The 13,826-nt window shown below is 38.6% G+C and overlaps 1 protein-coding gene across 1 annotated transcript in view; it reads right to left on the reverse strand.

Moving 5' to 3' along the window:
* Positions 1-13,826, reverse strand: part of COL4A1 (collagen type IV alpha 1 chain) — a 209,256-nt gene that overhangs the window by 116,048 nt on the left and 79,382 nt on the right. The window lies entirely within an intron of this gene.

The following is a 13,826-nucleotide window of genomic DNA, read 5'->3' on the forward strand; positions in this document are numbered from 1 at the left end:
GAATAGATATTGCTGTTCTAGATAACACATTTTTTTTTCCTCTCAGGCTTGGGTGAAATGCCATTTTATGTTACTTTTTAAAGTTGTACAACAACAAGGTAGCTTCCTGATACAGCTACAGCAAATACTCTGGTTTTCCAATGTTGAAATACCACAAGGCAAATTGCATTGTGCCTCAAACCCTAAAGAGTGCCTAAAGTTTCATCTATAGTTAATGTTAACCCAAGCAGAAGCTGTTGAATATTTTGTTTCAAGTCAAGACAAATGTTTTCATTTTGGAAAATTTTGGAAACGAAAGGCTAATGTCACAAAAATAGAGGTGGTGGTACCACATGCCTTACACCCAACAGCCCAGTCGTTAGGCCACTCACCTGGGATACAGAAAACCCAGGTTCAAATCTTTGCTCTAGAACAGGGACTTGAATCAGGTCTCCCCGCTAAGTGCCCTAATTATTGGCCATTCAGAGTGGAAGTCGCTCAATCTTTCCAGTTGAAGCTGTCCCCCTTTTTATAAAAAAATTAATATTCATTGGTTCAGGGACTGGAACCTATTTGTCCTCTCTTCTGAATGGGTGGTCTCACTATCTTTTTCTGGCCAAATGACTATTCAAGTATTTTATACAAAGTGGAACAGCTTCAACATGACAGATGTAGAGACCCCCATTCCAGAATACCTAAAAGTGGTGATTAAAGAATTCACTCAGGAGAGAGGAGCCCTGGGTTCAAATCGCTGCTCTAATGTGGGTTTCCTACCTCCCAGCTGAGTACTTTAGCCACCAAGCTATTGATTATAAGGGGGAACATTACCCTCCCCTCCTTTGGTTTTGTGAATAATACTTAAATCTGTGAGTCTAGTCCCCAAAATTTAAATGTTTTGTATTCATGTCAAAATATGAAAAAAAAACTTTTTTAAATTCAGATGAAATAATTCACTGAAATTTACATGAATTCACGAAGTGTTTTGCTTGACCAGAATCTGCATTTTCAGTGATTTTTTTTTAGACTTTTCCTGATCCCATACTTTATTGACAAGTTCGGTGATTTCATTGACAGCCTCATCATTACAAGTTTTCACATGCAGTTTTTTTATTGCAGTTTTTTATTTCTTTCTTTGGGATGTGAAATGTTACAATGTCTAGTTCAGGGTTTTTAATCTTCGTTAATATCAATAGTTTCTTATATTGTTAGTTTGTTTAGCAACTCTTTAAAGAGCACCCCCCCCATCCCCCCCCCCCCCGTTGTTCTTTTCCATTGTTTAGGCCTTTCCTGTTTTATCCTTAACAGGCCCTCTGGATGGTGTAAACTCGCCAGTTAGAATCCTGTTGAGTTGATAAAGTATTTTACAGTCACTTCTTTCAGCAGCTGCTTCAGTTTCTTTGGCAATGTTACCTCTGTATTTCCTCTCTTCTCTTCTAATGCTGATTTTTATTTTTTTCTATTTTATTAAACACACATTTTTGCTCCTTCATTTTCTGAACGTGTTTTTGAGGCACTGGTGTTTGCTTTGATTTGTTTCCTTTCTTTCACACAGTTCCACGTATCTTCACTTATTCAGACTTTAGGTTTGCTTGTCTAGAAAGCAACCCGTTACTGTGCCATCTATGATACTGTCATTGTGAAAGGGTGTCCATCCTACACAGGACTCACAGGGGTTAAAGTGGCCAGATAGGCCAGTTAACTCCACATTCTGCAGCTGGAGGAGGAGCCAGAAGCTAACTGAAAGCAGGCTCAGCTGGGCAGGAACAGGTTGGGCCTATAAAGCCAGGTAGCTGACAACAGAAAAAGGCTGTGGGTGAGAAAGGGCAGTCACTCCCTGGGAAGAGGGAAGAGGGTTCTGGGAGCTGGTACACCCAGAGAGAAGGGGAAAAAGACTGGTAGGAAGCAGTCCAGGGAAGAAGCAGTAAGGGTAGAGAAAGGAAGCCCAGAACTGCTGAGCTTAGGGTCCGTGGACTGGAAGCCAGAGAAGAGGGCAGGCCTAGGTTCCCCTACCAGCCACTGAGGGCATGGCAAAGAACTGAGGCAGTGAATGGGAAGACTGCCTACGACTGCTGATGGACTGAACCCTGGAAGGGGGAACACTGAGTGACCTAGCCAGAGAGCTCAGTCATGAAGAAGACGTTGTGGGTCCTGGAGCAAAAGGAGCTGCAGACCAGAGACAGAGCGATGACATGCAAACTGTGGAAGGGGATCTTGACCTCAAGAACGAATCCCCAGAGTGACTAGGAGGAGGCGCCAGCCAGCAGTGAGTGGTGCACCCCATGACAGTCATACAAAAAGGACCATGACACATCAATGCTGACTTTTTGTGGTGGATTTAAGTCTTGTAGCACCTGAAATATATGACAGATATGGCAATTTCCTGCAATACCATGACAAACCTCATTGAATTAAGTTAAATGTTACTGAATTAAGTTTAAGTATCTTAGGGTTCATTTTATTAAAATTGCAACTGTTTATGCATTATTGTGGGATTGTATGTAACATCTTGGGGCGGGCGGGGGGAGGAGGGGAATGTTAATGCTAATGTAAATCCTGGGAAGTGTTATGAGATTCAAAGACCTCTTTTAAACAATGTACCTCCCACTCTTCCCCACTGGGTTATGCCAAAAACCCTGCATTTTGAAACTTTGCCCAGAGGAGAGGACCTCTGATGATCACTTGTTACATGGAGGACAAGATCAGACTCCCAAACTCTATAAAGGAGTGATTAACAGATTCACAAGTACATAGGTGCTGGAACTAGGCTTGAAGTGGTTTTAATCATATACAGGGCTGACAGTTTGGTTCAATGGCAGTCAGCACCCCCACTATACAAATTATTCCAGCATGACTGCATAAGTGTGTTTGTTCTGAGGCAAGAGGGTTATGGACTTGTAACCACAAAAAAAAAAAACCCATTGGAGGGGTTTGAAGGACTGATCACTGGCCAGAGCCTTTGTTGGAGTTGGGGTGATCTCTGGTAAGTTTATTAGTATGCATATGTGACCAGGTGGCTGGAAAGGCCACACTCAGAATACCACACTCAGGACAGACTGCAAGAAATGGGGCAGACAATCTCCAAGCTGGTGATTTATTCTATAATAAGATTCACCTAGCCAGTAACAAAATAGCTTCAGTAGCACCACACTGGCTAACCAGAAGCCAAACACAGTCCCCTTTAGGCATTCCAGCCCTTGGTTCCCATCCAAATAAACAGGTCTAATATGGTGAGGGGTTACTGAAAACCTAATTCACCATATATGAGGTTTTTGCTAATCCCAGAGAATCAAACACATACCCTCAGGTATGATTTCAAGTATTTCAGATCTTACCCAAATATCACGCTGTCTGCAACCCTTAGTAAAATAACTAAAGGCTTATTAATTAAAGAAAAGGAGAGATATAAATAGTTATAGACATGCAAATGATTGCAAAGTTCTTATATCATGAATTCTTTCCTGGATGTCTGGCTGGTGAGTCTTGCCCACATGCTCAGAGTTTAGCTGATCACCATATTTGGGGTCAGGAAGGAATTTTCCTCCAGGGCAGATTGGCAGCAGCCGTGGGCATTTTTCACCTTCCTTTGCAGCGTGGGGCACAGGTCACTTGCTGGAGGATTCTCTGCACCTTAAAGTCTTTAAACCATGATTTGAGGACTTCAGTAGCTCAGACATAGGTTAGGGGTTTATTACAGGATGAGGTGGGTGAGATTCTGTGACCTGTGTTGTGCAGGAGTCAGACTAGACGATCATAATGGTCCCTTCTGACCTTAAAGTCTATGACTCTCAAAGTCTATGTTTGTAGCAGTGATGGAATAGACTGCTGGCTTGTAAAGTCTCTCTGGTCCTCAGTCCATAGTTCAAGATGCTCCTTTTAGTTGTAAATCTATTAGTCCAGAGAATTAGGGCAGGAAAGAAGCAAAATGGAAATATCTCAGGTGTCTTTTATATCCTTTGCCAGGTGCCTGGAAATTTCCTGTCCCAAACAGGGCCCCTGTGTGCGGAAAGTTACTGGCCCAACATGGAGTTCAGGATCACATGAGCATACCTCCTTACATGGTTTCCTGAATCACAGGGAGTGGCTATTGGCACCTTTCTGTATGAGAAATCCTCAGGAAGAGCTACCTGGGTGGGATGAGTTTCTTCTATGGCCCATTGTGAGATTGGAGAGGCCTTAATGGCCCATCAACACATAGCTTTCTAGCCTTGATGTAAATTTATCTGGAGGGTATCACCCAGGAATACAACATAGGTTTAAGATACAAGTACATAGCCAATATTCATAACTTCAGATACACAGATGATATATGGACTTCACCAGAACAATCTATCAAGTATGATTATAACTTTTCCATTGACACCTTACGTGATATACAACTACTATAAATCTCGTACAAAATGTAACAGTTGTAATATCAATTATATAAATGGTCATCTTTAATCATACAGCATCACAGCATGCAGGTTTTCATTATTTTTAATATGTTTTCTCTGCAAAGCTTTCACTTTAAGAATAAATGTGCTCATTTAGAAAAAGCTGTGTGAAAACTTATAACTATGGGCAGTTAAGCTGTTTACAGCCTCTGACGAGAAGGTAAAAGCAGGCCCGCTTAGGCAGTCTGACTTGCTGGGGAATTCACAGTGTAGGCAGGGAACTGTGCAGTCTGGAAAAACTCCGGTCAGGAGAAATAGAAGTTAATGTCTCTGACCAGGAGGGTGATGGCTGGGGAGCCAGAAACCTAAGAGTATGTGCCCTTGCTGGGCTACAGAGGGGGAATACAGGTGCAGGGGCCCTCAACTGTGACAATACATTCTTCAGTTCAATTTGAAATTGCTGCTGTAATATCTTATCTGATGGCCTTTTGCTGCCAATTTTCTTGGTGCTTTTGTGTTGAACTTTGATCTTTCATCTTGCCACGCACAAACTGTGGTCACTTCAAATGTCAGTTCCTCTGTATGCTCTGAAGTTCTGGAGAACTGATTAAGTTTCCTTCTAATACATAGACAATGAATCTGATTCCTGATTGTTCTGGGGAATTCTAAGTTAAGTTAATTAATGGATAATTTCCACCAATTATGAGCCCTGATAGCAGGCATAGTTCTACTAGTTGTTTGCCATTCTGATGTTAGGAACCAAGGTTGAGCTTACCCATTGCTTTCTCCACTCTACTGTTGTCATCCCCAATCTTGGCACTGAAGTCCTTTATTACTAAGCAGATGTCATGCTTAGGAATATTGTCAATTTGGGTTTGTAGACAACTGATCATTGATCTCAGCACTGTAGTTGTCTGGTGGTGCATAACATTGTATAAATGTCATTTTTACATATTGTGCATGAAACCTACCTTGGAACAATCGGTTATTTGGCTCCCACTCTATGAGCGATTTTTCTGCTTTGGAAGTCAATTAATATTACTCTCTTTGTGTGGCAACCATTTCACCTCTGCAAATACATTATGACTTTATTTTCATTTTAGAATAGTTTTCTATCTATTTCTGGCCACCGATATTCACTTACTACAAGAATTTCACATTTATGTTTGTCCATATTTTTCATTACCAGCAATGCTTTTTTTTGCTGCTGCAGCTATTGTTCTATCATTCCATAGTTAGTTTTACCATTAGTAAAGAACTTCTCAGTGTTTCCAGCACTTTGGCATGCTGTTTGCAGTAATGTCTACTAGTTATGTTTCTATCTTTTTTTTTTTTTTTAAAGGTTGCAGCTTGGTTGTTGGCATATCCTCAACCCGTAAACTGAAAGACCAATAGACTGCTTTTCATCTGGTTCTTATCTTTTGACCAGTCTAACGTGGGTGACCCTATCAGGAGTTAAAACTCCCACTGGCATAGCTCACAGGCCATTAGAACACACCGTGCCAAGAGGCAGTCCCCAGGGAAGGCTTTTAGCCTGTTATACATGGAATTCTACTGCAAACTAGTGCACAACACTGTGAAATCCTTCTCTAAACAGAGGGCACAAACAAGGACTATGTACTTGAAGCCCCAGATATACGGCTTAAGTGGACCTTAAATGATGTATAGGCCTCCTCTGCATAGGGGTGAATTTCACCCAAAACTTCATAATGAAAAATTATTGCTTCATGCATTAAAAAATGGCTTTAAGGAGGGAGTGATGAAGTAAAGAGTTTCTTTTTCCTTGCTGATTCTCTTGCCAGTATGATAATCCATGGCAAATCTGTCATTTACACTATTTCCATTGAAATGGAAAACAGAAAAACTTCTGACAAAGTCTTTGAATTAGATGCAAGTAGACAAAGGAAAAAGAGAAATTTCTATGAAGCTCAACTATCCAGCTGTTGGGGTTGTCCTGATGCTATAAACATACATGAAATGCCAGAATGTGTTAGTACTAACCAACTTAGTACTTTATTGGGATCATACATGGTAGTAACTTTTTGATGGGAACCGCTCTCTGATGTACCAAATTTTAATTTTATTGCCACTGACTTTATTTAACTAGCTTCAGAATGGAAGAAAAGGAGGGATATTTTTTTTTTCTTCTAAGGAAAGAGTGCTCTGGAGTACCTAGGATTACACGAGAAGTATAAGATTTTGAGGGGGAAAAAGACATGAGGCAGAAATAGAGCAAGAGAAAGGAGTAAATGCTTTCTGGAATCTACATCATGAAGTGGAAAAATAAGCATGCGTCTGACAAAACAACTGTGACTTGGTTCTACCAAATGTGCCATTATCATCTTTTCTATTTCTCTTCTTTATTTTCCTCAATTCTGTGGCCAAAAAGCAATAGAAATAAAACTCAAGGAGATTACAGTATTACTTCGGTTTCTTTAATGATGGTTGTTTATATCCAGATTATCTCTTGTGCACAGGACTGTGGAGAAAATGTAATGAGAGACAGAGGGCAGAGGTTTTTGCTGCAATTAATCAATCTCCCTGTGTGGGAATCTGGCATTTTATCTGAGCATCAATTATAATAGCTAACTTGGTCTCACTTATATGAGATCACCAGCAAACAGCGTAATCTGGTGAGAGAACAATTTAAAGAAGACCAATGAATAAGCTACATAATATGGCTTTGGTGTTCCTCACACATTTTCTCTCCTACCTCCATCCACAGCCTCCTAATTAACATTCACTCAACATTGTCTGCAACATGGCAATAGAATATTAGTGTAGAAGAATAAGCAAACAAGGAGCACATAAAAAATAGAATTAGTTTGGAAGGGTTTCCACACATGTCAAGATATAGAAGCAACTGCACATGGGAAAAACATGTATTAAACATATAGATTAGAGCCCTGCAATGGGACTGGATCCCACAGGACTCACTGCCATAATAGCAGGAGTGGGTAAAACGTACTTTGTGGGTGGGATTGGGTGTGCCAAAGGAAAAAAAAAAAAGACTGCACTAATTTTCAGGAAAACTCTAATTTTTTTTTAAACAAAGGTTTTAATATTTAAATTTAAATGAGGGATAGAAAGATTTGATGTCTATTATAAGAGGAGTTGAAGTATTTTTATATGGTTTAAGCAAGATTTGTTTTATTCTTTTAGTGGTAAAAATTGTGTCTAAATTCTGTTATATAGATATAGATGCATATAAACCAACTGGGGTTTTGAGGAGTTTTTTGTGGTTTTTTAGTAGCATGCGGGAATCTGTCTCCCTTGCAGGATCAAAGGTTTTTCCAGGTGGGAATGGGATAAAAATGCAAGAAATAATGCGGGAGTGCGTAGGAGCGGGAGTGGGTATTGTGGGGTGGGAGGGGAGCAGTATTAAAAAATATTCACTCGCAGGGTTCTAATACAGACACCACAGAGTAAGCATAGATACAGGTCGGCCTGGTTCTATCCCCATTTTCTGCATTTTAAAGTTATTGATGTTTCCTAACATAGAATGAGACCCTTCTTCCTACTGAATAAGGAAGAAGCTAAGAACAGTGGAGATTTTATTGGCTTGTTCTGATTTTACATTGGTTTTGTTTGTGAGATCCCACTGATTTCAGTGGAATTATATGTAATTTACACTGGTATGAGATCAGAACTAGGTCCTATAAGCCTAGTGAGAAATTGCAATGAGGAGTTATATTAGAAACTGTTGCACAAGTGTAAAATCAAACTCCACACAGCTATGTGTCATGTCGTACTCCATGATGAAAAGTCTGAGAACATTATGCAAACTTCTGTACAAGCAAAGTCTTGGAAATATGTATCTGGCAGCAGCTGTTTAAGAAGGGCATGTAATGCCAAGTGGAATACTACTATGTGAAATGCATTGGAATTAGGCACTGGAAACTGAGTACTCTATAGGCATATTCCATTACATGGGGATGCTTGGATGTTTGTGTGTATAAAGATCTTTCCACAGGAATATCAGCATTTAATTTAAATTAGATATCACTTGGAACCAAAGATAGCCAAGACCACCATACTAAGTGTAAGAATATACATTATTACGTTAAAGTTTCCTCAGAGGCATTTGATCTCGCTTAAGGCTAACGGGAGAAATGGTTCCAATAACCAGCTTGAACAGAAAAAAGGCAAGGTGTGAAAGCTTCAAGTACCACTTATGCATTTGTCCCGCCAAGTGGGCAAATTGCTGAAAACTTCCAACGTGGACTGTTCATTCAAATAGCATTTAAAGCCTTTTGTCATGTTGGCTCTTTGAGAATGTCACCTTTGTTCACATGCTCGTTGCATAGGATATATGTTCTTACCTTTGATTTGAATCAAAAAATAGATTCTCTCTCTAAGTGACAGCAAAAGAATGGATAAATAAATAGAAACACATTGCAGCCACAATGGAAATGCCATAAACATTCAACAAATAGTTAATATGGTCTGATTGTCAAAAGTACTGAGCAGCCACAGATCTCATTGATGTCTGTAGAAACAGATGTTTAACACCTTTAATAATCAGGTCACAATCCTCGCACTTCCCCCTTCACTAATGATTAAAGCTGGACTGAAAACGATTTCCCCATCCCACAAATACTTTCATGTTCAAAATTTGTCCCTCTCTCAAATCAGGACAAAGTCGAACTCTTAAGTATTCATGAACCAAAAAAAACATATTTTGTTTTGTGTCAATTATTTTGATAATTTTGAAACACAGTTTGACCTTTTTCTTTTTTTTAACCCTTTTAGCTTACACAGTGTAAATTTTACTACATTATAGCTTCTTCAGTCTTCTGGGACCTCTCCTGTAATCCATGAGTTTGTAAATATTATTGCCAGTGGCTCCGAGATTTCTTCAGCTAACTCCTTTAGTACTCTCGGGTGAATAGCATCCAGCCCCACTGATTTGAATTCATTCAGATTGGTTAGAAGATCTTTGATGTGTTCTTTACTTATCCTGATCTGCATCCCTTCCCCTTTATTGTCTATGGTAACTTCACTAGTTGTCTGGTCTCCTGTTTTTTTTTGTGAGCAACTCTGCCTTCTTATCATCTTCTGTTACCTGCTCACTATCTCCACTGAACAGTAGACACACACCATCCTTGATCTTTCTTTTTTATCTGACATATTTGAAGAACCTCTTCCTGTTGTCTGTAACATTTCTTGCCAGCTGTAACTCATTCTTTGCCTTGGCTTTCCTGATCTTTGTCCCCACATGCTCGCCCTATTCCCACGTATACTTCCTTGGTGACATGCCCCTCCTTCCATTTCCTGTATGTATCACTTTAGCTTTTTAGATAGCTAAAAAGCTCCTTCTGCAGCCACATTGGCCTCCTGTGGTGGCTCTTATCTTTCCTGTGAATCAGAATAGCTTGATGTTGAGCCTCAAGTATTACATCTTTTACAAATTGCCAAATCCCCTTGAATAACTCCGCTTGAATAATATAAGCGACAAATGCATGAGTAGAAATGTAATTTTTTTTTCATATTTTTATTTTGCAAATATTGCTGCTTTGTCTCTTGATAATTAAAAAAGCCATGACAGGCCCCCACTCTCTGCTAAGCCCATTTCATAGCTGTATTTATGGTGCCAATTACTGCACATGTAAGCTTTCAAAAATAAGGAATGAAAACATGCTGATAAAAATGGTTTGCATCATTTACGGGACTTGCTTACTTCTCAAAAACACAAGTATGCAGCAGTTATGCTATTTTTATTTTATTTCAGCATTCTACATTAAGGTGTAAATTGCAAGATACTCAATACACAATAACCCTGGCATGGAATAACAATTTTTCTAAAGAATAACAATTTATACAATAATAACTGGCAGGCATTGGATGAGAATACCGAGCTTTTTAGTTTACGGTGGTAATAGTAAAGTAACTGAGTTACTTGAAGCAACCAAGGTTAACTCAAGAATCCACATTTACAATATGATACTAATTGTTCATGAACGTTTTCAGTTGATAGACTGAACATTCTTGGAAGATTTCATGAATCTAAACAATTTTACTCATCTGTATGAATACTTTACCCTAAATAGTAATTAAATGCTAATATGCTCTTTTTAACCAGTAGTAATGCCTGGCTATTTCTTGTCTCTCCAAATGTCTCAAAGGGCCCTTAAAATCCAGTTAAGCATGAAAACAAATATATAGCTTCTCAATATTTCTGAGTAACCAAGTAAAAGTTAGGCAAGCATTCAAAATTCTAATCAGTTTAAATAGATGGAGATCCCACACTATTGTGAGGTTAGAAAGAACAATAAGTTATTGTATACAACGCCAAAATACAGAGAGAGAAAACATCTGAAGATGTTAAAAGCCAACCTAATGGAAAGTAGTAAGCTATTTTATTTTGAATAAAACAATAAAGTTGCTCTAAAATTATTACACCTAATATCTTGTAAACATTTGATATTTGTCTTTATTTAACTTAAAGCCAACTGTCTAGTATTATATGACTGCTCAATTTAATAACAAAGGCTTTATATGCTAAGAGCCATCTGTTGCAGTGAAATTCATGTTCTAAAATCTGGGAAAAAAAATAAAATAAAACTAAGGCTTTGTCAATTATATGCCCATAATAAAGTATGAGTCAACTTAAAGGATTTTAGCAGAGGGATGCAATTTACATTGGAGGTGGTCCAATAAGAACATATTCTAAATATGGCTATCCCAGTGACCCAATGTGATAAAAACTTTCTCAAATGAGAGATAAAAATGTCATTATAATACAGTCTTCTCATGTTGAAAGAGTCCTCTAGTAATTTTTAATAAGGTATTGCACAGGTTTCTATAGCAAAAAAAATTCCCCTGAATTTGTATGGTGAGATCACTAATGCAATTATATGGTAAACTGAGTGTTAATTACAAAAATAAAAGGAGCCTGAAAATTCTTCCCACACTATGGTGAAAAATGTATCTCCAGATGCTCTGAATTAAGGCATTAAAGGGCAAACCCAGCACCCACTTCCACAGCTGCTGAAGCTCCCATGCAGCACAACTGGTATGGTTCCATTGTGTTAGAAGGGGGTAGATTTGAAGAGGCTCTTTAAAGTTTGCACAGTTCTGCACATATGGAGCCCAGCTCAGTAGGGGTCCCTATCTGACAGTACGTAGAGCGTGGGTAGAGGAGAGGCAGAGATCATACATACATCAATCCTCCAATCACCTTCTCACAGTGGGGCTATATTAGAGTTGAAGAAGAAAATTGCTTCACTTATTGGGTTGAGTAGCCTATCTAGATGAACTATGCAGCCTGTAAAGGTGGATGCCTCTCTTCTTTCCCCTGCACAGCTTCCCAGAACCTAGTCCAGCTATTCAGACTTGTGGCTGGATTGAAGATTTGGCCCTAAATAGATAGGTCACAAGTTTAAAGAAATGTAATTAAAAATTATAGCTGGTCTGAACCGGTTTTGCAAAAGTCAGGTATCCACTCAAACCCTAAAGTTATATTCTAATGCTTGGCACTAGTAACAACAAAATGAGCACAGGTTTTGGTGTACTTTTTGTACTATTTCACAGTCCTTTTCCTTTTTCAATGATCTTTTAGGTATAGTTGCTCATTCCCCCTTTTGGATGTCTCTAAGGCCAAAAATGAAATCAGACTCCCTACTCAAACCAAAACCACATATATTTAACAGAGTACACATTTAAGACAGAACACTTTGGGATAATATTATCATGTATATAGAACAGCATTATAGAGAGTGTCATGCACATGCAGAGACTTTTTGGAAAAGTTTGCAGGGGTTCTGTAGTTTATTAGAGCTTCTGTTGCCGAGTATTGATACCGGTATCTCTTCCACTTCCCATTTTGATCTAAGTCGTTAAAGAGTTTGAGGTGGTTGTCAGTTATTAAAGAGTTTGAGGTTGTTGTCTTGGACTTCAAGACATGAGCCTACATTTATAGAAGAACACTTTTTAAAACTCTGAGCCTAGGTAAATAAATACAGCAGCAAACTGTCTCTTCTACCTCTAGCAGGAAGAATCTCGATCTGAGTTTGAAATAAATGACAACTTCAGCATCTCAGAAATACTTCATAAAAAGCTGAACACTATATTTTATTCCTTACCCAGAACAGAGAGCAAGCTGGAAATTAAGATCTGCAAACTAATGGGTTTGAAAAGTAGAGTTATGGGTTTAAAACTTCTGTCCATAATAATTTATTTACTGTTGCAACTGAGAAACAAGAAATATCTTGGACAGAATGGTAAATAGTGAATAAGGTCAGAGTTCAGAATCCTGAGGTTTTCAGGAATTCTAGCGTGAACTGAATCATGCTACTTTGTCTTTTTTCTTAAATGGCTGACTTAATTGATGCAACTTATTGGTTGAAAAGGTTAGAAGAGTATCTCCTAGAAGCTTCTGAAACTATTTACCCTACAACTTGATCCATGTTCTGTTATGAATGAAATTATCATGCATCATCAACTGCTTCACCTGCCTTTAGCCTCCAGTTAAGGCAGTTTGATTTTCCAGAGAAAGAAATACCAAAGAAAGTTCTCAACAAACATTTTAGCTCTCTAAAACATCCTTAAAGTTCTTCTATAACAGACATTTAATAGCACAGAATACAAGACCGGTATGCTGTGATAAAAAGCTTTAGGAGCACACATTTGGCTGCACCATTCATTCCTGATTAACATGTCTATCCCAAATTCATGCTGATTAAACCCCTATACTATACTCAGGAATGTATGCAAGGTGTTTGCAACAAACCAGTACACTGTACATTAAAAACTGTACAGCAGAAAATGAATGAGAAGAAGAGCTAAAGGGGTGGTATTTACACATCAATAATATTTACAAAGCCAGCGAATTCATAGGCAGGAATAGAAGCCATGAAAGGGGCTGCACTGCAGATCCACACCTTGGGAGTGTACTTCAATCCACCCAGACTTCTCTTACAAAGATCGTGGATTACTCTGGTTTTATTCAAGAGATGTAGATTTTAACACAAATTACATTGAAGGACACATTGTCATCCTGAGAAAATGGAACTTTAAAAGCTGCATCAAAGGGATTGCAATGGAAAAGGATTTACCATGATTGTGTAAACTGTCATTAATATTAAACATGCATCTTTTTACTAATACAGAAAAAAACATTTTGTTGAGCTGGCCAGGAATTTTCTGTCAATTATTTTTTCTGTGGGGAAAAATCAAAGAAATATTTCATTCGGGATTGGATTGACCCAAATTGAAATATTTAAGTTTGTTGAACTCAACCAAAGTACTTTACTTCAAGTCAGTTCAACATTAAAGTGTATTTTTCTGTTGTGCACACCACTTCCTGGGAGTTGTAGTTCAGGCCTACCCCACCTTGCCCCCATTCTCTTCTATGGGCTGGGCTTCCTGGCTGGACTACATTTCCCCTGATGCAATGGGACTCCCTTCTGACCAAGCTGCACAGTGCATCATGAGCAAGGCTAAGATTTTGTCACAGATATTTTTAGTAAAAGT

Source organism: Chelonia mydas, chromosome 1, assembly GCF_015237465.2.
Source record: "Chelonia mydas isolate rCheMyd1 chromosome 1, rCheMyd1.pri.v2, whole genome shotgun sequence".
NCBI lineage: Eukaryota > Metazoa > Chordata > Testudines > Cheloniidae > Chelonia > Chelonia mydas.